The 27,474-nt window shown below is 44.4% G+C and overlaps 2 long non-coding RNA genes across 3 annotated transcripts in view; both read left to right on the top strand.

Moving 5' to 3' along the window:
• The window catches only part of LOC144248464 (uncharacterized), a 106,941-nt gene that overhangs the window by 10,171 nt on the left and 69,296 nt on the right, over window positions 1-27,474 (top strand). The gene's annotated exons all lie outside the window — the stretch shown is intronic.
• LOC144248471 (uncharacterized) lies at window positions 16,456-25,732 on the top strand. Of its 2 annotated transcripts, XR_013341753.1 has the most exons (5): window positions 16,456-16,628; window positions 24,039-24,102; window positions 24,394-24,471; window positions 25,015-25,191; window positions 25,646-25,732. It is a non-coding gene; the product is annotated as an uncharacterized LOC144248471 (long non-coding RNA). The 2 variants fall into 2 exon arrangements; XR_013341752.1 differs by lacking the exon at window positions 25,646-25,732 and having other exon boundaries at window positions 25,015-25,396.

The raw sequence follows: 27,474 nt of genomic DNA, 5'->3' as shown, positions 1-27,474 counted from the left end.
CTTTGTTCTACATAGTGCTGTGCTAGCAAGTGCTTTCCAATAGGCTGTAATTCCCAGAGCAGTGGGGCAGGAGCTGCTCCATGATCCAGGAGCAGGCTCCCATGTAGTGGGTTGGATGCAAGGCACCCACCAAAGCCTCTCTTATCACTTGCCGCCACAGCTGGACAGAGGAGAGAAAATACAAAAAAGGGTTGAGATAAGGACCAGGAGAGATCGCTCGTCAAATACTGTCACAGGCGAAAGAGAGTCTTATTAGAGATACTAATTGAATTCATGGCTAAATAGTCAGAGCAGGATAATGAGAAACAACATAAAACCTTAAAAACATCATCTTCCCACACCCTCCTTCCCAGCTCTACCTCCTACCCCATCTGTGCAGGGACACAGGCAATGGAGGTGACAATCAGTTCATCAGGGAAAGCAGTCGCTCCCCTGCTGCTCCTTGGGGTCTCTCCCATGGGAGACAGTTCTCCATGAACTTTTGCAGCATGAGTCCGTCTCGCAGGCAGCAGATCCCTGTGAATTGCTGCAGTGTGAGTCCATCCCACAGGCAACACTCCCCATCACACTGCTGCAGTCTGTGTCCCTCCAGTGGGTGAAAGTCCCTTCAGGCTGCTGCAGCGTGGGCCACCCTACCACGGGTACAGCCTTTCAGGGACAAGCTGCTCCAGCAGGGGCTCCTCCTTCCACAGGCCTCCCACGGGGTCACAGCCTCCTCACAGGCATCCCCCTGCTCTGGCATGGGTCTCCTCCACAGGCTGCAGGTGGATCTTTGCATCCCCATGGATCTCCATGGGCTGCAGGGGCACAGCTGCCTCACCATGGTCGCAGAGCAATCCCAGCTCCTGTGCCTGGAACACCTTCTCCCCCTCCTTCTTCACTGACCTCGGTGTCTGCAGAGTTGTTCCTTTCACGTACTCTCACTCCACTCTCCTCTGGCTGCAATTACAACTGTGCAGAAACTTATTTTTTTCTTTTTTCTGAAACACATGATCACAGAGGCACCACCACCATTTCTCATGGGCTCAGCCTCGTCCTGAAGCACATCCATCTTTGGAGCTGCCAGGGACTGGCTCTGCCAGACATGGAGGAAGCTGCCAGCAGCTTCTTGCAGAAGCCGCCGCTCTGCCCCCCACCCTGCTACCAAAGCTTTGCCTTGCAAACCCAGTACAGTTGTATTTCATTGTTGGTCTGTCTGCACAGGCTATTAATGGTGGGGATCTGCCACCTCTTTGTTCCCCAGTACAAAGGTAAAAAGGATGTCTGCAGCTCCACGTCCAGTTTTTGGGGGTAAGGAGAGGAGTAAGCAGCAAAGGATGCACAAACCCAACTCCCATTCTGCCACGTGCCAGGTTTCCACAAGACAGGAACATAACGCACCCTACCTCTGCTCAGAAGAGTGTGGGGAGCCTAAAATTCTCTATCCTAATTCAGTCAGACTGCCCAATGATACGGGCCGAACTGTCAGCAGCCTAAATAGCTTTTCATGGCTGTCATTGTGGTTGGGGAATTGATTCATGTCTGGGTTTCTTGCCAGAGCCTGAGGAAAGGAAGTAGCCAAGACCAGGTGAGAAGCGGTGTAAGGTAGGCAATTAATTTTTGGATTCCTTTGCCACTCACAGAGCAGCTGCTAATGGGCTGGGCTTGGGGAGTCTGGTTTACAGGCACTTGGAAGTGCTGATACCATCTGGTGAAATGTTAGGTGTCTTTTTAAGAGAAAAAAATGAAAGTGTTTCTGTTACAACCGTGAATAAAGAGCCTGGGCGCAGCAGTGACTGCCTAGTAGCAGAGGGACAGAGGCTGCAGGCAGGTTTGTATCCTCCATAGAGCTGGAGCAATGGCAGGATTACTTTGCCTGCACGTTCACTGCTTTGAGGGAGGAACAGGGTAGGAGAAATTAATGTAATAGGAAACAGAAGCACAGACTTGAGACTGTGCCGTCTGTTTTGTTGCCGTGGTGAAATAAAGCAGGGACATTTGATGATTTTTAAAAATGTATTTATTTAAAGAAAAAAATGTGGCAAATCTTATCAGAAGAGTTTTGGTTTCTGGCAGCTTTACAAGTCAGGTACCCTGTGCCTACATACAGTATTAATAATGGCTTTGCAGTATTTTTGGTTAAAATTTACGTTCATTAAAAAATTCTTCAAAACACTCTGTAATTGGTGAGCAGCATATGAAAGGTTAATGAACATTGAACATGTTTTACAGTTTCCTTTGAGAAGGACCCTTTACATCCGTAAATGCCTGCCTGAGGTGGCCTCTGCTTTAGGACTTTAAAGCTTAAAGAAATCCTACATACAGAAGAAATTCTTCCCTGTTACGGTGACGAGGCCCTAGCAGAGGTTGCCCAGAGAAGCTGAGGCAGCCCCACCCCTGGAATTGTCCAAGGCCAGGTTGGATGGGGTTTGGAACAACCTGCTCTAGTGGAAGGTGTCCCTGCAGGGGATGGGATGAGAAAAGCTTTGGGGTCCCTTCCAACCCAAACCATTCTCTGATTCTACGATTGTACATGTTGAAAAAGGAGGCTGTGGCCTTATGTGCTTAGGTACAAACCTCCCACCTATTCTTCTGAACATACCAGTTTAGTCATTTATTCTTTCCTTTGTGCTTTCACAAGAAGCCCTTGTGCCCTTCAAAATCTCCGTAGGAGTTTGTGGTCAGTTTCCAGAATAAACAGGGATGGAAACCCGAGCAGTTTGGTGCATCCCTACTTGCTGCTGGAATGATTGTGGATTTGACTGACAGGGTTTTGTTCCTAAACACAAGAAAAGTTTTATTCCAGTGCCACACTCAAGCGTAGCAGTGGGGCCGTGTGCGTGGCTGACCCAGCAGATGGGGCAGAGTCTTCATAAAGTAAATATATAGTAGCAGTCCTTAAGGATGTGGCCCTTCTGGGAGTGCTTGCATGTTTATGTATCAAAACCGTTTACAGAGAGGGAGGGCCCTTTTAATGCCGTTGAACTGCTACGGAAAAATTTTGGTTTCAAGACCATTTAATTAAGGTTAATGAAGTCTGGGACTTGGGCACTGTATCTCGTGCAGTAACGCACGTCTCTGTTCTTGATAGATGTCTTCCATTTGCAACAGTAGTTACATACTGGGGACTCAAATCCCCATTGTCCCCATGCCTTCAGAGTAGGGCAGGCTCTTGTCTTAATTTTACATTATAATCCTTTCCAAATGGAGACATAATGACGTAATTCATTGTTGCATTTTGAAACAGTGTGGTCAGCGTGAGGATTTGATCGAGCAGTTCCACTCTTCCAAAAGTACTAAGGTGCTTGCAGATATTTGATATTGAGCTATTTTGGCTCTCAATTGCAAAATGAATAGGTCAGGCAAGGCCTTTGAAAGGAACTTAATAGATACATCTCACAGTCACAGAGAAGCAGGAAACTCTTCTGCTAAAATGAGACTGGGTTTATGAAAGGTCGCAGTTAACCTTTTAAAGTAAGTTTTTGCAGGTCTGCAGAGCAAATACTGCATTTTTAATGGGTATGGGGAGAATCTCTGTTTTACTGATAATGCTCCAAGTTTTATTTTTTCTCCAAATTGGAACAGAGCTTCTTGTAAGCTAAGCAAGCCAGCCTTAAGGCTTTTGCTTTATTGCTTCATAGTGAACTACTGAAATAGCAAGGCATTGAGCAGTAAGTACAAGAAGCAGCATAAGCTGCCAAATACTTTATTACTGTTGTTATTATTACTACTGTTGGTGACTTTTAAGTGCTGTCATCATTTTTTCAGAGACTGTTGTGACACAAATAGCCACCCCAGTTGGCTTAACTTAAAAGTTCATTTTTTTTGCCTCTATAAGCACCAATCACTTACAAATTTGGGGAGGGGTCTAAAAAGGACTTCATATAGATACCGGTGTAGGTGGGTGTACAGATGTCTGTACATATTTAGCTATCTATTTATCTATCTTTACATACAGATATATGAAACACGTATAATAACTATACTTTCCTCCATTCCTAAGCTTCTCCCAGAAGTGCTTTTCTGCTGTATTTGGTGTTGCACATGTGACACGGGGGAAGGGTTAGAAACCTCTGGTGGGGAGACAGGAGTTCAAATGCAGTCTTGGGCCTGGCATCTAAATCAAAACAAGCTTCTTCCAGGCTCCTAAAGCTTGCTCTGAGCCAACAGACACTTCTCTAGGCTACGTGGGCTGGGGTTCTCAGTAAATAAGTGACAGTGTCATTGCATCATATGGAAAGTTTAGATTGGGAAAGCTGAAATTGTCCTCGCTAAACGTTGGCATGTCCTTGTATTTGGTAACATAGAGGCCCAGAGGATGTTTGTCATTGAGTGTCACAGCAGGAAGGAATGCAGGAAAAACCCCTCTTTGGTGGGGTCAGGACAGGATCTGCACCCTGTTATGCTCCTGCCCTGACAGAAGCTCAGCAAGCTCCTGTTGCTCTGTCAGGCCCCTGCAGGAAAGCTTTGAACAATGGTCAACGCAGGAGAGATGTCACAGGTGATGGAGCGTGTTTGTGCCAAGGCACAGTGCAGAAGTGAGCCCTGGCTCCAGTGAATGCCACGTATTTTATGAGTTTTCAGTGTGTTTTCAAAAGTATCCCTTGGAATGCAGAACTGAGGACTAAAACTAATAGCAGGCTCTGTCAGTACTGAGTGGTTTTACTCTGTAATGGTAGAATTCAGTGGCCTCTTCACTTCAAAGGTGTCAATTGAAAGATGTTGCGATGAAAAAGAGGTGGAGATGAACAGTGCTTTGAGAGAGCAGAAATGAAGGTTGCGGGCAATACTGAAGAAGAAGCAGATGCAGGTGGTGAGGGAGTTGGGTTTTTGCGAGAAGAGAGTGTTTCTCAGGAGCAGAGAGCCAGCGGGCTCTCCGGGGACAGCAGTGCTGGGGATGAGGGGAGTCTGTGCCCTGCACAGCTCCCTGGCCCCGTGATGGAGAGTTGTCCCGGTGGCTGTAGCTTGGGGGCCGAGTCTCCATCCTCTCAGCTTACCATGGGAGCCTATCCCAGCCCAGCAGAGCTGCTGGAAATCTCCCTGTATTCGTGCAAGAGCAGCTGTCCATGCAGAATATAGCTCTGGCTTTTGGGGCGTTCATTAGAACATACAATTCAAAACCAAAGGAACTCTCCAGACCTGAAGGCCGATAGGAAATCAGACAGAGTCAGGGTGCCACCAGGTGTAAGGACACTTTCCCTCTGTGTCTCCCTTCTCCCTCTTGTTCTCTCCCCCATTCCTTTTCCATTTTCCTTCCTCCTTCTGTGTCGGCGAGCCGAGCTTTGCCGAAGAGGCGAATGGAGGCGAATGCGGCCGGAAATAGCCGAGCGTGGCCGAAAGTAGCCGAAGCTGGCCGAGGAGGCGAGTCCAGCCGAACGGAGCCGAGCTCTGCCGAGCGCAGCAGCCCGGGCGGGGCTGAGCCGGGGCGGAGCCGGGGCGCCGGGAGGATCCCCTCCTGTTCCTCTCTCTCCCGCTCCATGCTCCTGCCCGTGTTCAGTTACCTCTCTTTCCCCCGTTTCCGTGTCCCCCCCAAACCCGGCTCCTTCCTGTCCTGTCCTGTCCCTGCCCCGCTGCTCCGTTCCATTCCCCCTCTCTCCCTCCTCTGTGCCCCGTCCCTCTTGCTGCCCTGCCGGCCTTTCCCTTCCCCGACCGCTTTCCTCCGCAGCCCGACCTCCCTCCCCGCCCTTTCGCATGTCCCGCTCTCCCTCCTCTCTTGCCGTCGCCCCTTCGCTTCTTTCCCCCGCAGCCGTGGAGCTCGGGGCGCCTGCCAAAATGAAGACCTGTCAAATCCTAGCTCTGCCTTTTGTTTAACGTGTTCTTACTTCCTATTTATGTCATCACAGAAAGCAAGGAAAGAAGAAATGTGACTGGTTCCCACTATTGCTCCGTGCAGGCATTTTTAAAGGCTGCTGTATTTCTATCCTCTTTTTCCCCTCCAAGCTTGACTTTTCCCCTCCTTTTTCGAGGTCTGCTGCTTTGGGTGTCCCAAACAGGGCTGGGTTCTTCGGCAGGGGTCTTAGGACTCGCTACTGCTTCTGCTTTTTGCGAAGGTGTATCAAAGTGTGCCGGCAAAAGGACTGTTTTCTCCAGGGGAAAGCTTTCTCTCAATGACCATCAATGCACGTATGTTTTAGTCGTGTACCCAGATGGATTAAGAAAAGCCGACACCCGTAGCAGATTTCTGTTGGATCTGTGTCTGTGCGAAGTGGGCTGTGTGCTGGAGATGGAGAGACGCTGTTGGAGAGTGGCAACAGCGGCAGGTGTGAGCTGTGAGGATGAGGAGGGCTCAGAGCAGCCCCCGGTGTGAGCTGTGAGGCTGCGGAGGGCTCAGAGCAGCCCCAGGTGTGAGCTGTGAGGATGAGGAGAGCTCAGAGCAGCCCCAGGTGTGAGCTGTGAGGATGAGGAGGGCTCAGAGCAGCCCCAGGTGTGAGCTGTGAGGATGAGGAGGGCTCAGAGCAGCCCCAGGTGTGGGCTGTGAGGATGATGAGGAGGGCGCGGCTCCTCCGGCGGCTGATTTAGGGGGTTTTCCTCGCAATGCTTTTGCACGGAGCTGCTGGAGGAGAGGAGTTTATGGGGGGCTCCCGGGGCTGTCTCCTGGAAGGACAGCGGGCGCTTCGGGCAGGGTCTGGGGGATCACCTGGAAACCCACCTGGATACGTGGAGCCTTGCTCTGAGGAGGAGCCGAGGGACAAACCTTTGTGCCGAGAAGCAGCAGGTGAGCCGGTGCGCCTTTGCAGCCGGGACTTTTCTCCTTTCCCTTTGAAACTTCGTCCTCCTGAGGTTGAATTGGAGGGGGCAGTCCTGTTGTCCCCCCTTTTAAGGGGTTTGGACTGAGGTAAAAAGCCCCCTTTTGCCATCGTTTGAGGCAAGCCGCTTCTTTTCTTCTCTTCTAGGGGACGCGATTGAAGGGAAGGCTACGTTTCTGTGCCCTCGTTGGGGTGAGGTGAGCGCCGGAGCGTGTCGGGCCTTCAGAGGAAGGGAGCTGCAGCCGTGGCAGCGCTGGCAGGGCGGGGATCGGGCTGTGCCGCTGCATTCGGGGCGCTTCTTCTGCCCCCGGCCCGGCAGCGAAGGGTGCGGCGCGGAGCCCTGCCGGCAGTGCCGGGGCTGGCCGGGGCGGAAGGGGAGCTGGGCGCGGCTGGGCTGCCGCGGGCCCGCCGGAGCCGCGCCGGTGCGAGCCGTGCGGAGCCGAGCGGAGCTTTGGCCGGGCCGGCGGGCGGGGGAGGCGGCGCGGGCGCCGCGCCGGTGCCGGCCGGTGCCGCCGCTCCGTCCGCTCCGGGCGCGGGGCTCGGGCGCCGCCGGGGCCCCCCGGGCCCGGTGCCGGCCCCGCCGGGCCGGGGGCAGCGGGCGGGGGTCTGCCGGCGCGGCGCCGCCTCTGCCTGCCGGAGGAGCCGCTTTCCTGCCGGAGCCGCGCTGCGCCCGGGGCCGGGAGCGCGGCTCCGCATCTTCCAGCCTCCCTCGCTGCGCTGCTTTTGAGGCGCTCCTGAGGAGCTCCTGGGATCGGTGGCTTTTGATCGGCGTCGCTGTAGGAGAAGGGCCCCGGGCGCTTCTTGGTTGTTACGGTTGTTGCTTCGGGTGCTCGTGACAAGGTTTTTTTTGGATTGAGTGTTGTTGTTGGATTTCTTTTTGATCGGTTCTTATGTTTTTTAAGGATGCGTTTCTAAAGGTTTACGCTGGTTTTTATGGGTCGTAGCATGATGTAGAGGGTTGTTTTTCAATTCGGTTGTGGAGGCTTTTATTAGCGCGAGTGCATTGTGTTTGTTTTGGTGGGCTTGAGGTAGTGTGCTGTAGTGAATTAGTGAGGTTTTTTTTTTAATCTTGGTAATTGCATTTTTTAAATTTTCCTATAGAGGTTTTATTCATTTGGTTTGTTTAATTGTTGTGGACGTTTTATTGTTACCGGTAATTTGGGACTTACTGTTTGTGGTTACATTTCTCTTTTGGTGATGTGTTTATTTCTAGGTGGTATTTGTATTTTGATGGTTTGAGGCATTATGGGTTTATTGAGTTAGGAATAATTTTTTTTGTTGTTACTGTATTTATTTGGGTTTTTGTTTCAGTTTGATCTATTTGTTGGTTGCTTTTTATCAGTGGTTTTTTTTTAGGAACTTGTGTATTTATACAGTGGATTTTTTTAGGTAGTTATTTATCTGGGTGCTTCTCTTTTTATTGTCTAGTGGTTTAGGTTTTTGTTAATCTCCTTTATTAGTTTGGTTTTTAAAGCTAACTTAGCAGAATGCTGGTTACTCTTTGAGTTAGTGTAGAGGTACGGTTTTAATTTTTAGCAGCTTTCAGGGTCTGTTGTATGGTTTGAAGTTTAGTAAATTGGTTGGACTTCTTTTTCTAGTGGGTTTTGTGATTTGTTTTGTGGGTTTCTCTAGGGCTGTTTTTTATTTTTGTTTCATTTTTGTGATGTGTCTCACTGACAACTGTTAGTGAAAAGAGTGTAGTGTGGGGTTGTTTTTGCTGGTAGTTAGTTCTATGGTGGTGTATTTTTAGTTTCTGTTGTTTGTTTTTGGGTTTCTTTTGTTAAAGTTTTCATTTTGGGGTTAATTTGTAATTATTTTTAAGGTTTTAGGGCGATTGAGATTTTTTTTTATATGGATGTCCTGTATGATAACAGTTAATTTATTTGCTTTATGTGGCATTGATGGAAGGGTAGAGGACATTTTTGTATAGAATGTGTATTTTAATCATAGTACTAAAATAATACCATGGTAAGAGGGGCTGTGTTTTATTGTTTGTTTCTGAGGTGGTTTGGCATTTTCTTATAGGTTGGGGTTTTTTTTGCTGGCTCGTGGAGCCATTCTGGCTGTTTTTGATGAAATTGGTGGGACTTTGATGCTTTTTGATTTTGCTTTTTTTTTTTTTTTTTTTTCCTTTTTTGTGGTATAATAGTCTTTTAGAAGAATTTGGATGATTTAAAAAATATTTTTGTTATACTTTTCATCTAATGATGTTGGATTATTACAGATGTTTTGGAGCTTTATTTTTTTGAAGTTTCATTTGGATGAATTTATGCTGGATGGTAGGACTGTGTTTTTATTTTTGGGGCAGTTGGTTGTAGGTGTATTGTATGTTTTTCAAGTGAAAGTAAATCGAGGCTTGTATTTGGTTGTTAGAGGAATGGAGAAAAATGTTTTGGTGATGTTAACAGTGGTGTGTTTTGGGGTTTTTGATTTATAGTAAGTCTGGTACAGTAGTGTTTAATGGTGGAGTTCTTTAGGGTATGATAGTTTATAGTTAATTCTTACTGGTTTTAGATTTGTGTGTAGGTTAGAGGAGGTTATTGAAGGGTAAGTGGGTGTTTTAGATGAGTTTTAGTGTTTCAGTTTATAGAGCATTTTTTGGATGGGAGTTACAGTATTTTGAGTTGTTTGGTGTCGCTGGTGATGTATTGTTGAGGTGGTAAGAAGTATTTGTTGGGTTTTTTAAAAGAAGGTTTATTGTAGATAGTTTTAGATAGTTGTGGTGGGTTGCTTGATTGTTTTATGTTTTTTAGCCTTTTTGTAGTTATTTGAAATATGTTAGAGTTTTTTGGGTTTATTGAAATACTTGATTTTGAGGAAGTTCCTGTTTAGAATGTATGAATTTTTCTTGGCTTAAAATAAAAAATTTATATTCTAGTTATAGTGAGGATTATTTTTTTTTCTTTTCTTACTGCTATATTTTGTGATATTTGTGTTAGGTTAGTAGTAGGGATAGCTTTACTTTTATACGTTGAAACGAGGGTAGTGCGTACTGGTGTTCATAAAGGTTTAATATTTTTATGGTTCCGATGTGTTAGGTTAATGAATTTATAACGTTTACAAGACTTTTTTTTGTTTTTATTTCAATACAGGCAGGGTTTTCTTAGTTTTCAGGATTTGTTTGGCATAGATTTTAGAGGCGTTATTGAGGGGATAGGACAGGGTGTCTCTGTTAATCTATTTGGCAATTTGGATACTGGGTAAATAAAATTAATATTTTGGTAGAATTTTGGGGTTTTGTTAGTTTAATTATTTATGAATTTGTGTGCCTGCAGCTGTAGTGTCTCTGCTGCAAGTCTCAGTATCCATTCATGTTTGTGTGCGTTAGGCAGTCCACTCGTGTACCAGCGAGTCCCCCCTGCAAGCGGCCGCAGAGCCGCTCCTTCGCTCTCCTGGGAATTCGGGGAGCGGCACACGGCTCTGCGACGAAGCCTTGATCTTTGTCACTTGGAGGTGGCACCAGGGAGCCTCAGGAGCGGCCGAGGAGTTGCTGTAAGTGGGGGAACTACTAGTGAGGGGGACCAGGGTCCACTCGAGTTTTGGGAACGCCACCTCACCTCGCCTGCTCTTCAGCCAGGCAGACCCTGCCAGGAGGGCGTGGGCGAAGCGTGCGGCCCGAGGAGCCCGGCGTTCTCAAGAGAATAATGGTGAGCAGCAGAATTGCTGAGTTGTGGCTGCTGTGCGGCTGAGATCGTGCAGTGATGTTTGGTGTTCTCGATTGTAGCTGAGCACGGGACCACAGCCCAGTGACCATAGGACATTCCCCGCAGGCGAGGCAGCCTCCATTGCCAGGCGACGTGGATTCTCATCCCCAGATGCCAGAGAGATAAGTGGAGGGCTAAGGCCCGCAGAGGGGGTGAAAGCGGGGTGCTGGGAGGGCCTTTAGGATCAGGTTTGGGGGCAGGGATGTGCAAGAAGTGTCCCCTTAGGCCAGCTAAAGGGAAAGTGTCTGTTTTGATCACAGTGCTGAGGTGCTCAGGGCAGAGCAGTTCTGGTGTGTGTCCTGTCACTTGTCTCTGGTGCACTCTGTGTTCTTTGGGTCTCTCGGTCCTTTCTTCTCCTCAAAAGCTCTCTCTGCCTGTCCTGTGTCACGGGTGTCTGCACGTATTTGTCCCACAACTGCTCTGCCCTGCTGCATAGCCTGTAATAGCACAAGTCCTGGGGACTTGAAATTTGTCATTTGCAGGGTGTAGTTGGGCTCTAGATTGTATGGGGAGATTGACATAACATGTTTGGTGATGCTAAGTTGTCCTGCAGCCATTTGACACTAGTCCTAACTTCCTTTCAGATGCTGACAACTCCAATCAGTGGCAGAGAGCCCCCAGTCCTGAGTGAGGGTGTTGCCATGATCAGGTCAGTCATTGTTTGCATTTGCAGGGGCAGCCTAAAGGGTGACCGTGTTACAGCAGTGTTCTTTGCCTTTATTTTTAGGTGGTCCAGGCAGATAGCAGCAGTCAAGGCCAAGTGTGCCAGGTGAGCAGTGGACCAAAGCAGTTGTTTTTGCTCAGGTTTTAGTTTTTGGTGGAACTGTAAGCATCCACTGTTGTTTGTGTGCTTTAGGGAATCCACTCAGTGTACTCATACCTCTGTCTCCAACTGGCTGATGGACCGGGTTTCATGCACGTGTGGTCTTGCCAGAAGCATTACAGGACCCTGTGACAGAGCCTTCCAATTTTGCATTTCAAGGTCCCCTCCTGGTAACCCACAGGAATGGGCAAGGAGTTGTGGTGAGGCAGGGAAGAGGAGCGAGGGTACCCTCAAGTTGCAGCAATGCCATGTCACCTTGTCTGCCCTTAACCTAGGTGTGCCTTGAGATGACGGTGTCAGAATCCAAGCGCGCCTGAGGTGTGTGGCCCAAGACTTCTTGGGAGACGGTGAGTAGCAGAATTGTCAGGTTCTGGCCCATGTGCTGTTAAGGTAGTGCACTGACGTTTGGTTTTCTTTCTCTTGGCAGAGCAAGAGATAACAGCCTGGTGACAACTGGAACTTCCCAGACAGGCACGAGGCCTCGTTCTGCACCTGATGGGGATTTGCATCCCCAGATATGTGCAAGATAAGTGGAGACCTACAACCCACAGAGGGGATGGAAGAGGGGTGCCAGGTTGGGACTCCCCAGGAGGGGTTTTTGAGTCAGTTTTGGAGATGGGGATGTCCAAGAAGTGTCTCCTAAGGCCAGCTAAAGGGAAAGTGTCTGTTTTGATCACAGTGCTGAGGTGCTCAGGGCAGAGCAGTTCTGGTGTGTGTCCTGTCACTTGTCTCTGGTGCACTCTGTGTTCTTTGGGTCTCTCAGCTCTTTCTTCTCCTCAAAAGCTCTCTCTCCCTGTCCTGTGTCATGGGTGTCTGCACGCATTTGTCCCACAACTGCTCTGCCCTGCTGCATAGCCTGTAATAGCACAAGTCCTGGGGACTTGAAATTTGTCATTTGCAGGGTGTAGTTGGGCTCTAGATTGTATGGGGAGATTGACATAACATGTTTGGTGATGCTAAGTTGTCCTGCAGCCATTTGACACTAGTCCTAACTTCCTTTCAAGATGCTGACAACTCCAATCAGTGGCAGAGAGCCCCAGTCCTGGGTGAGGGTGTTGCCATGATCAGGTCAGTCATTGTTTGCATTTGCAGGGGCAGCCTAAAGGGTGACCGTGTTACAGCAGTGTTCTTTGCCTTTATTTTTAGGTGGTCCAGACAGATAGCAGCAGTCAAGGCCGAGTGTCCAAGGTGAGCAGTGGACAGGAACAGTTGGTTTTGCTCAGGTCTCAATTTTTGGTGCAATTCTAAGCATTTATTCTTGATTTTGTGCTTTAGGGAATCAACTCTGAGTGCGCATACCTCCGTTACCAACTGGCTGATGGACCAGGTTTCATGCCCTTGTGATCTCGCTGGAAGCATTACAGGACCCTCTGATGGAGCCTTCCAATCCTGCATGTCAAGGTCCCATCCTGGGAGCCCTGAGGGAATGGCCAAAGTGTTGCGGTGAGTCGGGGGGGAATGAGATTCCACTCGTGTTTCAGCAATGCCATGTTGCCTTGTCTCCACTTAACCTAGGTGTCCCCTGCGATGACGGTGTCAGAATCCAAGCACGCCCAAAGTGTGAGGGCCAAGAACCCGGGCATTCTGAGGAGGATGGTGAGTAGCAGATTTACCAGGTTTTGGCCGATGTGCTGTTCAGATTGTGCACTGATGTTTAGTTTTCTTTCCCTTGGCAGACCAAGAGGTGACAGCTGGAACTTACCAGACAGGGAGATGGCGTTCTTCTGCACCCAACAGGGATTTGCATCCCCAGATATGTGCAAGATAAGTGGAGGGTTATGACCCACCGAGGGGCGTGATAAGCGAGGTGCCAGGTTGGGACTCCCCAGGAGGGGTTTTTCAGTCAGTTTGGAATTGGGGACGTCCAAGAAGTGTCTCCTTAGACCATCTAAAGGCGAAAAGTGTCTGTTTTGACCTTAGTGCTGAGGCATGCAGGGCAGAGCAGTTCCGATGAGTGTCCTGTCACATGTCTCTGGTGCACTCTGTGTTGTTTGGGTCTCTCGGTCCTTGCAGATATTCTTCTCATCAAGAGCTCTCTCTCCCTGTCCTGTCCCCTGGTTTGTCACATCCTGTCCTGTGTCACAGGTGTCTGCACGTATTTGTCCCACAGCTGCTCTGCCCTGCTGCATAGCCTGTAATAGCACAAGTCCTGGGGACTTGAAATTTGTCATTTGCAGGGTGTAGTTGGGCTCTAGATTGTATGGGGAGATTGACATAACATGTTTGGTGATGCTAAGTTGTCCTGCAGCCATTTGACACTAGTCCTAACTTCCTTTCACATGAAGACAGTTCGAATCTGTGGCAGAGAGCCCCAGTTCTGGAGGAGGGTTTTCCCATGATCAGGTCAGTCATTGTTTGCACTTGCAGGAGCAGCCTAAATGGTAACCGTGTTACAGCAGTGTTCTTTGCCTTTATTTTTAGGTGGTCCAGGCAGATAGCAGCAGTCAAGGCCAAGTGTGCCAGGTGAGCAGTGGACCAAAGCAGTTGTTTTTGCTCAGGTTTTAGTTTTTGGTGGAACTGTAAGCATCCACTGTTGTTTGTGTGCTTTAGGGAATCCACTCAGTGTACTCATACCTCTGTCTCCAACTGGCTGATGGACCGGGTTTCATGCACGTGTGGTCTTGCCAGAAGCATTACAGGACCCTGTGACAGAGCCTTCCAATTTTGCATTTCAAGGTCCCCTCCTGGTAACCCACAGGAATGGGCAAGGAGTTGTGGTGAGGCAGGGAAGAGGAGTGAGGGTACCCTCAAGTTGCAGCAATGCCATGTCACCTTGTCTGCCCTTAACCTAGGTGTGCCTTGAGATGACGGTGTCAGAATCCAAGCGCGCCTGAGGTGTGTGGCCCAAGACTTCTTGGGAGACGGTGAGTAGCAGAATTGTCAGGTTCTGGCCCATGTGCTGTTAAGGTGGTGCACTGACGTTTGGTTTTCTTTCTCTTGGCAGAGCAAGAAATAACAGCCTGGTGACAACTGGAACTTCCCAGACAGGCACGAGGCCTCGTTCTGCCCCTGATGGGGATTTGCATCCCCAGATATGTGCAAGATAAGTGGAGAGCTACAACCCACAGAGGGGATGGAAGAGGGGTGCCAGGTTGGGACTCCCCAGGAGGGGTTTTTGAGTCAGTTTTGGAGATGGGGATGTCCAAGAAGTGTCTCCTAAGGCCAGCTAAAGGGAAAGTGTCTGTTTTGATCACAGTGCTGAGGTGCTCAGGGCAGAGCAGTTCTGGTGTGTGTCCTGTCACTTGTCTCTGGTGCACTCTGTGTTCTTTGGGTCTCTCGGTCCTTTCTTCTCCTCAAAAGCTCTCTCTGCCTGTCCTGTGTCACGGGTGTCTGCACGTATTTGTCCCACAACTGCTCTGCCCTGCTGCATAGCCTGTAATAGCACAAGTCCTGGGGACTTGAAATTTGTCATTTGCAGGGTGTAGTTGGGCTCTAGATTGTATGGGGAGATTGACATAACATGTTTGGTGCTGTTAAGTTGTCCTGCAGCAGTTTGACACTAGTCCTAACTTCCTTTCAGATACAGACAGTTCAGGTCAGTGGCAGAGAGCCCCAGTCCTGGGGTGAGGGTGTTGCCATGATCAGGTCAGTCATTGTTTGCATTTGCAGGGGAAGCCTAAAGGGTGACTGTGTTACAGCAGTGTTCTTTGCCTTTATTTTTAGGAGGTCCAGGCAGGTAGCAGCAGTCAAGGCCCTGTGTGCCAGGTGAGCAGTGGACAGAAGCAGTTGTTCTTGCTCAGGTTTCAGGTTTTGGTGCAATTGTAAGCATCCATTGTTGTTTGTGTGCTTTAGGGAATCCACTCAGAGTATGCCAAGCCCCTGTCACCAACAGCTGATGGCCTGGATTTCCTGTGCTTGTGAGCTCTCAGGAAGTATTGCAGGACTCTGTGATGAAGCCTTGAAATTTTGTATTTCAAGATTGCATCAGAGTTGCCTTTGGCAATGGCTGAGGAGTTGCGGTGAGTCGCCGAGGTAGGGAGGGGGAGCCAAGGTCCACTCGTGTTTCAGCAATGCCGAGTCTCTTTGTCTCTTCTTAACCCAGGCAGACCCTGCGATGACGGTGGCAGCCTCTGAGCCTGGCCAAAGTGTGCGGCCCGAGCGTTCTCAGGAGAACGGTGAGTAGCAGGATTGCTGGGTTTTGTCCATTGTGCAGCTAAGATCATGCAGTGATGTTTGGTGTTCTCGATTGTAGCTGAGCACGGGACCACAGCCCGGTGACCATAGGACATTCCCCGCAGGCGAGGCAGCCTCCATTGGCACGCGATGTGGATTCTCATGCCCAGATGGCTGAGAGATAAGTGGAGGGCTAAGGCCCGCAAGGGGGTGAAAGCGGGGTGCTGGGAGGGCCTTTAGGATCAGGTTTGGGGGCAGGGATGTGCAAGAAGTGTCCCCTTAGGCCAGCTAAAGGGAAAGTGTCTGTTTTGATCACAGTGCTGAGGTGCTCAGGGCAGAGCAGTTCTGGTGTGTGTCCTGTCACTTGTCTCTGGTGCACTCTGTTCTTTGGGTCTCTCGGTCCTTTCTTCTCCTCAAAAGCTCTCTCTCCCTGTCCTGTGTCACGGGTGTCTGCACGTATTTGTCCCACAACTGCTCTGCCCTGCTGCATAGCCTGTAATAGCACAAGTCCTGGGGACTTGAAATTTGTCATTTGCAGGGTGTAGTTGGGCTCTAGATTGTATGGGGAGATTGACATAACATGTTTGGTGATGCTAAGTTGTCCTGCAGCCGTTTGACACTAGTCCTAACTTCCTTTCAGATGCTGACAACTCCAATCAGTGGCAGAGAGTCCCAGTCCTGGGGGCGGGTTTTCTTGTATCTTGTATCTCTGTCGGCTTACATTGTATGCACTTATGTTGCACCTACCTGTGTCGGCTTCTATTGTATGTGTGTATGTTGCGCCTACCTATGTTGTCTTATATTGTTTGTGCTTATACTGTATGCACCTACGTTGCCTTATGTTGTTTGTGCTTATACTGTATGTACCTACGTTGCCTTATGTTGTTTGTGCTTATACTGTATGTACCTACGTTGCCTTATGTTGTTTGTGCTTATACTGTATGTACCTACGATGGCTTATGTTGTATGCACCTCTGTTGTGGCAATTGTGATTGGAGCTGCCTTGCCCGGGCACGTAGTCACGCTCAGGTAGAGCAGTTATAAAGCTTTGCCGTTCATCTGTTCTCTATGGGGTTTGGGGTACAACACTGATGGGCCCAGAGTTGGTATAGCTCCTAGCTCTCAGATAGTCAGTCACTGACCGCCTCCCCTTGTCTCGTAGGTCCCCGGGTCCCTACAGAATTTCCTGGAATCTACCATTTGACATGGAGGTCCTGCGGTCAGAAGAAGCGTTTAAGCATATTCTTCAGTGCAGCGTTTCACGTAAGGGTGGCAGCCAGCGTGTCAGCAGAAGAATGTGTGAGAGTGTGACTGTCTGTGTCTGTCTGTGAGAGTTTGTGTGTGCTTGTGTCTGCAGCTGTGTGTGTGTGTGTGTGTGTGTGTGTGTGGAGCAGTTCCAACCTTGTGTGTATGGCCTTTGCCTTTCAGGGGGGGTTTTCATCAGGCAGGAGGATTTTTTGGGAGTCTCTGGAGCGAGTTGCCGTGAATGTGAGTTTGTGCGTAACGCGAAGGGGGCGTGCACGTCGGCGGAGCGTTTTGCGCCGTTTTTGTTCCGGGTGCGTCATAACAATAAAAGTGTTGTGGACTTTTCTGAAATGGAGACACGGTTATATTGTGTCAATATGTATTTTCCTTGTAATACATTATATTGTTCTGTCTTTGCAGTTGTTCCTGTATTTTGATGTATTTTGCTGTATGTAAATTGGACTTGTACTTGTGTGCCTAGGTATGATGTATTCTTTGTTGTATTTGTCTCTGTACTTGCATTTGTATGCATTGTTTCCCTGTGTATTGCTGAAGTTTAAATTAAGGGAATAAAGATTAATCAGCCCTAATAATGATGCCTCTTACCCTCTGTCCTGCCCACCATTCATCTCCTGTCTTTCTTTGGTGTGGTTGAGTCGTATCATTCTCACCCTTTTTCTCCCTTTGCCTCTTACTTTCCTCTTTAGTCTATTCCTCACTTTATCCTTCCATGTGTAACTCTTTGTCTCTGGCTGTGTTTTCCTTTGTTTCCATTTCTAAGACATCTCTATGTTTCTCTAACCCTATTTCCTTCTCACCCTGTCTATTTTCTTCCATTCCTCTACATGTATTTCCCCATGTCTCTTTGTCTCTTTCAATCTAGGTTTCACTATGTTTTCTTCTTTTTTTTCTCTTTGTCAGCCTTTGTCTTTCTAACACTTGCTATCATTGTCTTTGTCTCTGACCCTTTTTCCTTTTCTGTCCAACTTTAACTTTTTTGTCTAACTCTCTATTTCTTTCTCTCTTGAACCCTACCTTGTGTTCAGTCTCTCCATTTGTTTTCCTGTAGGTTTTCAGCTCTATTTCTTCTTTTTCTTGTCTCTCTATTTGCTTTTCTCTTTCATTTCAAGTGCTTCCTTTTCTGATTGTCTTTCACTCTTTTTCTCTTTACCCCACCTTTCTTTCCTCTTTCTCTGCCTTTCTCTTTCTAATCTGACTTTTTTGGTTTTTCTTTTTATCTCTGACTCTTATTTTTCTTGCTTTGTTTTCTTCTTACTCTCTCCTCTTCCTTTTCTTCTCAGTCTTTCTTCTTCTCACTCTCTCCTCTTCCTTTTCTTCTCAGTCTTTCTTCTTCTCACTCTCTCCTCTTCCTTTTCTTCTCAGTCTTTCTTCTTCTCACTCTCTCCTCTTCCTTTTCTTCTCAGTCTTTCTTCTTCTCACTCTCTCCTCTTCCTTTTCTTCTCAGTTTTTCTTCTCACTCTCTCCTCTTTCTTCTCACTCTCTCCTCTTTCTTCTCACTCTCTCCTCTTTCTTCTCACTCTCTCCTCTTTCTTCTCACTCTCTCCTCTTTTTCTTCCTCTTACGCTCTCCTCCTCCCTCTCTCCTCTTACTCTTCCTCTTACGCTCTCCTCCTCACTCTCTCCTCTTTTTCTTCCTCTTACGCTCTCCTCCTCACTCTCTCCTCTTTTTCTTCCTCTTACGCTCTCCTCCTCACTCTCTCCTCTTTTTCTTCCTCTTAGGCTAAATACTTGTATCAAACATTTTAAACAGCTCTTTTATACAGAAGTGAATACATTAAAAGAGAAAGGGAAAGAAAATAACTGGTAATATATTTCAAAAGTCAAACCAGTATTTAATTTCTGCATCAAGTATTGCAATCAAAGACACCTAAAAGATTCACCTTTCCATAAAATCAAGGTTTTAGTTATTGAGATGGTGGTTTACTTATTTAGGTGGTTGTTTTTTGTCCTTCTAACAGCTTGTATTTTTAACTGTTTAGTCCATCAGCAGACAGACACCCTGTCCATCTTAACAGGCCATAAAAATAGTGCAGGTGATGACATTGGTTAGCAACCTTTTCTTCATCATCATCATCATCATCTCACATTAACCTAGAGAGACGAAAGGCACAAGGAATTCAAATTATTAGCTTTGAGAACTGAAATAAAAATCTTCTTTCTACAATTAGCCTACATATAGTGGCATTAGAAATACCACTTTAAGTTCTGAAAGTACCGGAAGGAATTTATACCCAAAGGATCCTAATTCTTTGGTAAGTCAAAGCTGCCATTTGTACCTGTGAACACTATCACTTGGAGAAAATGCAACACTTAGGAAGAGTTTTAATTGTTTTTTTCATTACTTGACTGTGTCATTTTTTCTGAAGTTTTTACAGCTTCTTGCATTCAAATGAAGGAAGATTAAGGCTGGATGGTTAAGGTTGTAATGCAGCATTTCAAAGTAATATTTGTGAAGATGTACTAGAAACTGCATTGCTTAGAAACCTATTATTTCAGTAATCCTTTCTCAGAACTTCACAAAGGTCCTCTTATTGTGTCTCTGATAAATAAAATGTGATTTCTATTTAGAAAGAATTAAGGTAGTGAAGACTAACTAGAGAAGAACATGCAACCTTATAGATACTGAGGCAAAAAATAAAGCAAAATGGTTAGTTGCTGGTTCCAACTGGTATTTTTAAGTCTGTATGGCTAAGCATCTCTATCTTAAATTTGTGATCTTTCTGCAATTTTGTATTTATGGGGCTTATGCCTGTTCAGAGTAATTAGTGTCATTTACATTAGAACAAATACTGAAATACAAAAAATGAAAAGTTATTGGCAAATGGGATACAGAGTAGCAAATCTGGAAATTAGACGCTGCTGATATTTATCTGTAATGAAATTTGGCATAGGACCAGCAATAGCCAGAAGTAGGTAGAATATCCTGTGATACAGCATCTGAAATTCATCAAAACCCCCCCTCCAAATTACCTTTGGTATTGTAAAAGTTTCCATTCTTTTTATTATTTGTACTTTATTAGAGGCATCTTGTCAGTACTACTTTTTCTTAGCCTTATCCGGAGATGCTTTCTTATGTCTGACTCCTGAAAGTCTCTGTGCAGAACCAGAGTTCTGCAGAGCTTTTCCCCCTGTATTCCTTCCCTTTTCTGTCTTCCCAAAAGCTTTTGGGATTATGGCTTTTACACCATAATTTACTTAATTGCCTTTTCGTGTCAGAGAATTCTTATGCATATAACATCTCATTTTTAACTACCTGCTTGGTATTGCTACAACATCAAAGAACTTATAAAATTATTCTTTGTTCTCTTATTAGATTTTTTGCTTTGTCCTTACAGAATCTTCTCTGATAAATAGAAGTGGTAGTGCTTTTTATTTACTGCCTTAATTTCCTGCAATAAAAAAACACTCTATGTTCATTAATCATTCAACGACAAAGGGTATTCTGTATTGGAGCCAAAATTGTATACGTTTCTAAGCAACTACAGCATTTTGCTTTATTTTCTTAAATCTGTTTCAGAGCTTTGATCAAATTGCACTCTCCAATTGTTTTCCAAAGGGTGTAATAAGAGAAAAAAATAACCATTTTTATAACGAAATTTCAAGCCAATAAAATCCTTAAAGGAAATTTGATTCTGTAAATGAGGACTAGGAAGAGGAAGGTCATAAGAAGTTACATCATCTGAGTTTAACCATCCCCTTAGCACACTGATCTAAAACAGGAAAAGCGTATGAAAAACTGCAGAGGTGTCTTCTGAGAAGGTATATGCACATTTCACATACTTCTTGTTCTGTATCTTTCTTCTAAACAGTGATTAAAGCAGCTCCCAGTACAGATCTGTAACAAATTCATGAGCAAATCTGATAAGACGTGTCTTTGAGTAAACTGTGAACCTAACCTGACAACTAAGATAACTAGTTTGTCAGTTGATCTAACCGCACCATTCTTTTCTCCTGTATCTGGTTTCTTTTCTTCAGAATTAACCCAGTACTTTCTCCCCCATCGTGCTTTACAAACAACCTCCCTATCTGCTTTTTGTGCCCTATGAAGCCAAGAGGAGCAGTGATGCACAGGAACACTGAAACTCCAATGTCTGGTCAACTAAATCTGGATGATGCTCTTTAGGAGCAGCAGAATGATTTTCTAACTGCAAAAACTGTTATAATACCACTTATTTAAACTTGATTTCCTGTTCACTTGTGAATTGATTATTTGACCTTAAATTGTTATGGTTTTTTTGACCATAAAGCCAGTTCTGATTTGCTGAGTTGATGCCGTAGAAAATACTTATATTTACATGGTTCAGCTGTTCGCAGGTAAAGTTGCATGATTCAATAGCCACTGGACATGCTGAGTTCTGACTGGCGTGTTAAAATTTTTCTAATATGTGGGAACTCAAAATGTCTCTCAGACATTTTTAGAGGTTCCAGGCCTTGGTCAGAGGCATTCTAGACCCTGGCAGACAGCTGAAAAACAGCTGTGATTTTGAGTTTGAGCCATGGAATGAATTGCCAACTTTGGAGGTGGAACAAGCAATCACAAAAGGTTAGATAGTATAGTAAAAGTAGTTACAAAGTAGAGGGGAAATTTTTTTAGTATTGTACAGGGGGGTTTTAACGCATGTACATGGGGGTCAGAAGTTCTAAGATGGAGGAAAGTGGGCTGATCCTGTTCTTCCTCCTTCTTTTTCCTTACCTCCATGTTCTTGGTGATGTTGGCACTCACAGATTGGTTTAGAGTAGAAAAACACTTGGCAACGTAGGTAGTAGGTATTGGGGAATAATTATAAACGTGTTATACGTAATATATCTTATAAAAGATAGCAGCAGCCCTGGGCGGAGAGGGAGACGAAGAAGGCAGCAGATCGAGAGGATGTCAGGGGGTGTGTGTGCCTCTACCCAGGCCGCTGATCAAACAGCCGCAGTCCAAGAACATAATCTGTTAGATAACTAGCGATAAACTGCCTTGAGACCGAACAGCTAAAGCCTGCGGAGTTTTTCTTTGGAAGCACGGGTGGGAGGAGGAATTTCACCACCACATGAGACCCCAGAGCAAGGCCGGGGTTCTCACAGTAATAAAGATGCACCCTTTGTTTATCCACCTTTGTCATTTATACATCCAGCTGTGAAGCTCTCCAGCTTTGCAGTGCTGTTTACTAGGACAATTGAATACCATAACTTCCCAAATTTGGTGTACGTGACCAATCAATATGCAGATTTTATAGCCATAATTTCACACACAGATAATTTGTTAATTGGGCTGCATGCTAAGCTGAGGAAAGCAACACAGCAAATAGTTTTTGCTTTTTGATAGTTTCTGCCATGTCGAGCTCTCATTCTGTCCATTGGTAATGATTGTACCTCTCATGGGAGGAAATCTGACGGACAAACATACAAAACAATCCACTATTTGGCATAGAGGGAACTAACAACAATAGCCGAAGTTTAATATTTTGCTTCCTTTGTCACCTAAGGGTGTGGAAGGTATTCTAGTTCATTGAGTTTATATTCTGTCACTGATCTTTAGCTGAGGGACACAAAGATATATGTGTTATGCGTGTTTGCATATTTATGTGTTTATATATGCATGTAGATATAGACATATAAAAACACATAAATACACACAGGTGGGGGTGTATGTATATGTATGTATTTATATATATATATGCCTGAGGTCATATGTGTGTGGGATTCAGTTTGTGTTCTGTTAAACCCAGCCCTCTGTGTGTGTGTGTGTTTGCACCTCGTCCACAGGAGCTGGTTACAGTCCTGGCTATTGAACTGTTGTTGTTTTCAAGCTGTAATTTATTTGGTAATGATATACAATGTTTCACAGTGATAAGGAGTCAATAATGAATATGTTATGCTTTAACATCATAAAGACATCCTTAGGAAAAAGTCCCTGTCTTTCTCCAACAGTGATCCATATGGTGTGCTACTAAAAGGAGAAGATCTCTGAGTGAACAAATGTGAAATAGTACAGACTTAATCTTTATTGCTCTTTTCCTATCAAGATAGCCTTTGTTGTCTGGCCTATGAAGACACTGCAAGACTACTCACTCATACAGCATTGTTTTATTGTTCACTTTTATTTTCTCTAAAGCAGACCGGGGTTGTTTTTTTCTTTTTCCTTTGCATATGTCTTAAGAAGTTGACCTTTAGCTTTACTAATGCAATTAATAGTTTTTGCTTCCTATCTCCTATAAATGATGTTGGTGAAATAGGTCACCTGATTTCATGTTCTAGTAGGTACAGTCAGAGAAAATTCTGGCTATGTAAATTATCATATTTAATTAGCATTATTTCTATCCTCTTTATTACACATTTTGCAATACTATTGATTGTTGGACCTAGAATATCTTTTGTCCTCAAGCCACACACCTAGAAGTCACCTAAATCTTCATTTTTTCTGAGGATAATTCAGCTTGGAATATTTTTTTTTAAATCTAGATTAAGAGTAAATAATTTAAATGGAAGTTTTGACAGGACCACACGTATAAGGTTTTGAAGTATTTCAAGACTACGAAAAATTGCTACCCTGTCATCTGACTTTTTAGTCTTTATCTAAGACATAAACCACGTGTTTGTTTGATGTTTGATTTTTTGTCATAAAAGGAGTAGGTGCTTTATCAATAGACTTTATTTTAATCAATACTGCCTTGATTATTCCCTACATGAATCCAATTTTTATTTCTACTGTCTAGAGTGGGAAAATATGAGAAAGAGTTCCCCACATCAAATCCATCTGCATCATCTCAGAGGCTGCCTTCAGTAGCTTAAACATGACTAAACCCCTCCCACTGTTACACTGGAAAGAGTCTTGCTGACTCAAAACTTTAAAAAAACCTTGTAGTTTTCACTCCATTTAAATGTGTCACTTTTAATAGCAAAACAAGTAGAGAAATTCCAATGTGAACTCATTTTAGAGCAATGACCAAGTAGTATGAATATTTGACTGCATTTAATCTTTCAGTTCCTTTTCTTATTGCATCCTTAATCCTACTCCTGAAGGGACTTGGATTTAAATACAGTAGAATTTCCAGTGTTGAGCAAATCTCTGGTTTCATACCTGAAGATCTCCTTAGTTCAAAAATCCACTTTGTAATTAATTTTATTTATGCTGTGCAACTCTGCTTTCCCAGATATTAAAAAACATATTGGCAAAGAATATGACATTATTTCTTGAATAAAATGACAGGAAGTAATGCAGCAAGATTTTCTGCCTTGAGAGTCACCTGACTTCTCCATTCAGTGACTTTATATTCCTATTCAGGGATTATTATACCTAAGAGATCCAGAGTATAGCCAAGAGAATAGTAATAGAGAAGTTCTAACTAATGCTGATTTTCTACTGTTTGTTACTATTTCCTCACCCATAAAAGGCACTTGTAATTAATTTTCTGTTCCCTAGGACCACCTGTAGAAGTAAACTTCACTATTGGTGATGAGATTTAAACACGAAGAAAAAAAGCTGGGTAAGTATGAAGTTGTTAAACTCGCTGTCACAAGACTGTATTGTTGAAGACTGTTACAGGGATGATGGGAGTCTGGGATAAGTTTAGCTATGAAAACTTAGTTCCATTTCATTAAGTAGGCTTAAAAGAAGACCCAAATTGGGTTGGTTTTTTGCTGTTGTTGTTGGGGTTTTTTTGGTATTTTGGTTTTTTTTTGGTGGTTTTTTTTTTGGGTTTTTTTTTTTTTTTTTTTTAAACGGAATATTTTTGGAAAAAATATGAAGTAGTTATCTCTGACATTTCTATTGACAGGTTGCCAAGACATGTCTGGGGAATCGTAATGATTCAACATCTCGTTTGGAAGCAGCAGAAACAGAGACAAGCTTTCAGGTATTCTCTTCCAGAGTAATTTGTGGGGTTTTACTAAAAAGTCTCATGAGATTCAGTTACTTAAAGTATACTTACACATTCTTCACCAAGTTCTGTCTCAAAAGAGAAGACTACTTAATTCAGACTTTGTCTGTGTCTGATTGCAATTGACCTGTTCAAAATGATTTCTGGCTGGTAACAACTTGCAAACTATGAAATATTTGGAAAGCTGGTAGTCAAATGAATTAGTAGTCAAATTACTTAATTTGACAGTGTGATGTGTATAGCCCTGGAAGCAGGAGTAAGGAGAGTTATCCAAAATAATTAAATATTAAATACCTATGTGGTTGTTTTCATACATATATACATAAAATATGCAGTGATATGAAGCTGTATGTAGCATCAGACTTGTATGGTTTTGCACTGTGAAGGTTGTTAATGATGCTTTCTTAGAGATCAGGACCCTTTTCTAGGGACAATTCCATTGCCATGGAATTTTAACAGACTTTTTTATTTCTGTTTATGTATATATGTATTCTATACACCATGTTTTTACCTTTACAGAAGTTTCACAGCCCTCCATGGACTAAACCTGAAGATGAAAAATCACCTGAAAAAAAAGAGAAAAAATACGTAGAATCAGTTAGTACACCAGAATAAAAACTCTAAATGCTGCTAACCTACATTGAAAAATGCCAATCACTTCATGTTCTGCTAGCACAAAGGCATGAAATGTCCCAGGTTTCTAAAGCATGCGTTTTTCACTATTCTATGAATGTCTGTAAATTAGTCTATAACAGACCATTTAGTACCTTCCAGCAATAATCCAAAATTGATGTTTGAAGAAGTGCTTTGTAAAGCAGTCCAGTTTTTGAACTCTTGTTCTACCTTATCAGTAATTGTATACTATAAATTACCTGTTTTGTAAACAACAGTCATTCTCAAGTATGTTTCTCACTGTTTTATTTCATGTAATTTTGTGGCAGATTCGGTTCTAATATTAAGAGGCAGTCAATGTGGAGGGGGGGAAGATATCTGTGTAACCATATTTGAAGTACAATCCTTAAGTGCAACTGCAAAAAGACAACTGTGTGTGTGGGGGGGGGGTCCATGTATGCTTACCTTTTAGTAATTCCATCTCAAATCTACTTACTTACACAATAAAATATGCTTATTGTGTTCTTTCTTTCCTCAGTGCTATCTTAACTAGTTCATTTTTGAACACTGAAAAGCTGACAGAATTGGATTTTAAGGGATGGAGATGGAGAGAATCATTACTTTAAGGATTCAAGCAAAAAAATGTGCAGGTGGTACTGAGTTACAGTGTCATAGCTTGGATGGCAGCCGTGGGAAGTCGGTTTCATCCCTTGTGTTTGTGCTGATCTCAATAGGATGGAATACACTTCCAAGGGGAAAGCCCTGTTTGGTCCACTACAGTTGGCCTTTGATCCCTCCATCGGGGAGGATTGATTGGAATCAGCTCTGTCACTCATGGATTCTTTTCGTTTCTCCTTAGTCACACTCTATGACAAGAAAGCAGAAAAGAAAGGGAGAAGAGAGAATGTTTTTCTTTTTTGGGTGCATGTCATTGTTGGTCTAATTTAAGAATTCATATGCCATATCTTTTTGAGATGCAAATCTTTCAGGAATGGATGCAATGCTATCTATCCCTAGCAAGAAGTGTCTTAAGCATTTGTAACTTGTAAACTTCCACCTTTGTCTTAATGCACACCTCAGCACATTTTCAACTAGATTTGAAGTAGTTATAATAATTTACTTTGTCTTGCTTTGTATCAGTTTAAAAGCAAATAGACAAATCTTTTATTTGACTTAGTGATGCTCTGTCTTCAGTTTTAGCATTTAAGACTTTACCTCTCCTTCAACAGTCTCCTTCAATACCTCCTTGTCCTTGCTGGTGTGAAAAATGCATATTTTATGATTGGCTTTTCTCAAAGGCTATAATGAATATTATAAGTGTAATGTTAGAAAGTTATGCTGTGTTCATTTGCTTAAGTAGTGTGTTAAATACAGTTTTAGGTTCTAACATAATGTTAAAATAGAGACTATGTAGGTGGGGAAGTTTTTTTTTTAGGAATGAGATACTTACTTCAAAGAACACCTAAATCTTCCAAAGGAGAGGAATTTATGGCTTCTTATCAGAAGAAGCTAATTTCTTCAGGCCTTACTCGAAGACACCAAGGGATTAAAGGAAACAATTAACATACAACAAACAGAGTTTCTTGTTTAAAATAGAATGCATTCATAACCATAAAGGATATATAAATATGCAACAAGTATATTAGTTTAAGGGTGATTCCTTTATTCACAAGTCATGCTTTTCGTAGCTTAATGTCCGAGAACATCCGGACGTCCGTAATTCTTTACTTTTTTTATTGTCTTGTAATTGTCCTAACTCTAAGCTTTAGTACTCTAATGATATTATTATTTTTATAGCCATTTTATTATTATTAAACTTTTAAAATTTTAAAAACCAAGCGATTAGCGTTTTTTTTCACACTGGTATGAGTAATCTTTCACCCTGACATTTTGTATGTGCTCCTCTACTCAAAGATAGATAGTTGCAGTTTCTCTGCCTCGAGAAAACACAATTTTAAAAACTAAAAAACCTCATGAGCTGACCAAATGATGACAAAGTACGGCTTAAGACTATCCATGTGAAGAGTCAAAAGACATGAAATCATGGCTACAAAGTTTATTTCTCTTGATTTCCTGATGCCCCTGGAATGATTTGGGTCTCAGGAGGCACCTGGGAGCCTCCGTTTGTGTCCTGGGCGGGGCCGTGGCTCTAAAAGGGGTAAAGGCTGGAGGAAGGGGGGTCCGGGGGGGAGAGGGAGCAGGGGCTGGGATCGGCGGTGCCCTGGGCATTTGCATCTGGGAGCGGCCGCCGGTTTCCCGATGGGAGCCCTGGAAACGGAGCTCGGAGTCCGTGAGAGATGCGAACGCTGCAGCTGGAGCGCTGAGAATGGAGGCTCTGCCGAGAATGTCGTCTGGTGAGTCTCCCGA

This window comes from Lonchura striata, unplaced genomic scaffold (genome assembly GCF_046129695.1).
Source record: "Lonchura striata isolate bLonStr1 unplaced genomic scaffold, bLonStr1.mat Scaffold_145, whole genome shotgun sequence".
Taxonomy (NCBI): Eukaryota; Metazoa; Chordata; class Aves; order Passeriformes; family Estrildidae; genus Lonchura; species Lonchura striata.
The sequence above is the reverse complement of the archived record's forward strand: the minus strand, read 5'-3'. Positions and strand labels throughout refer to the sequence as shown.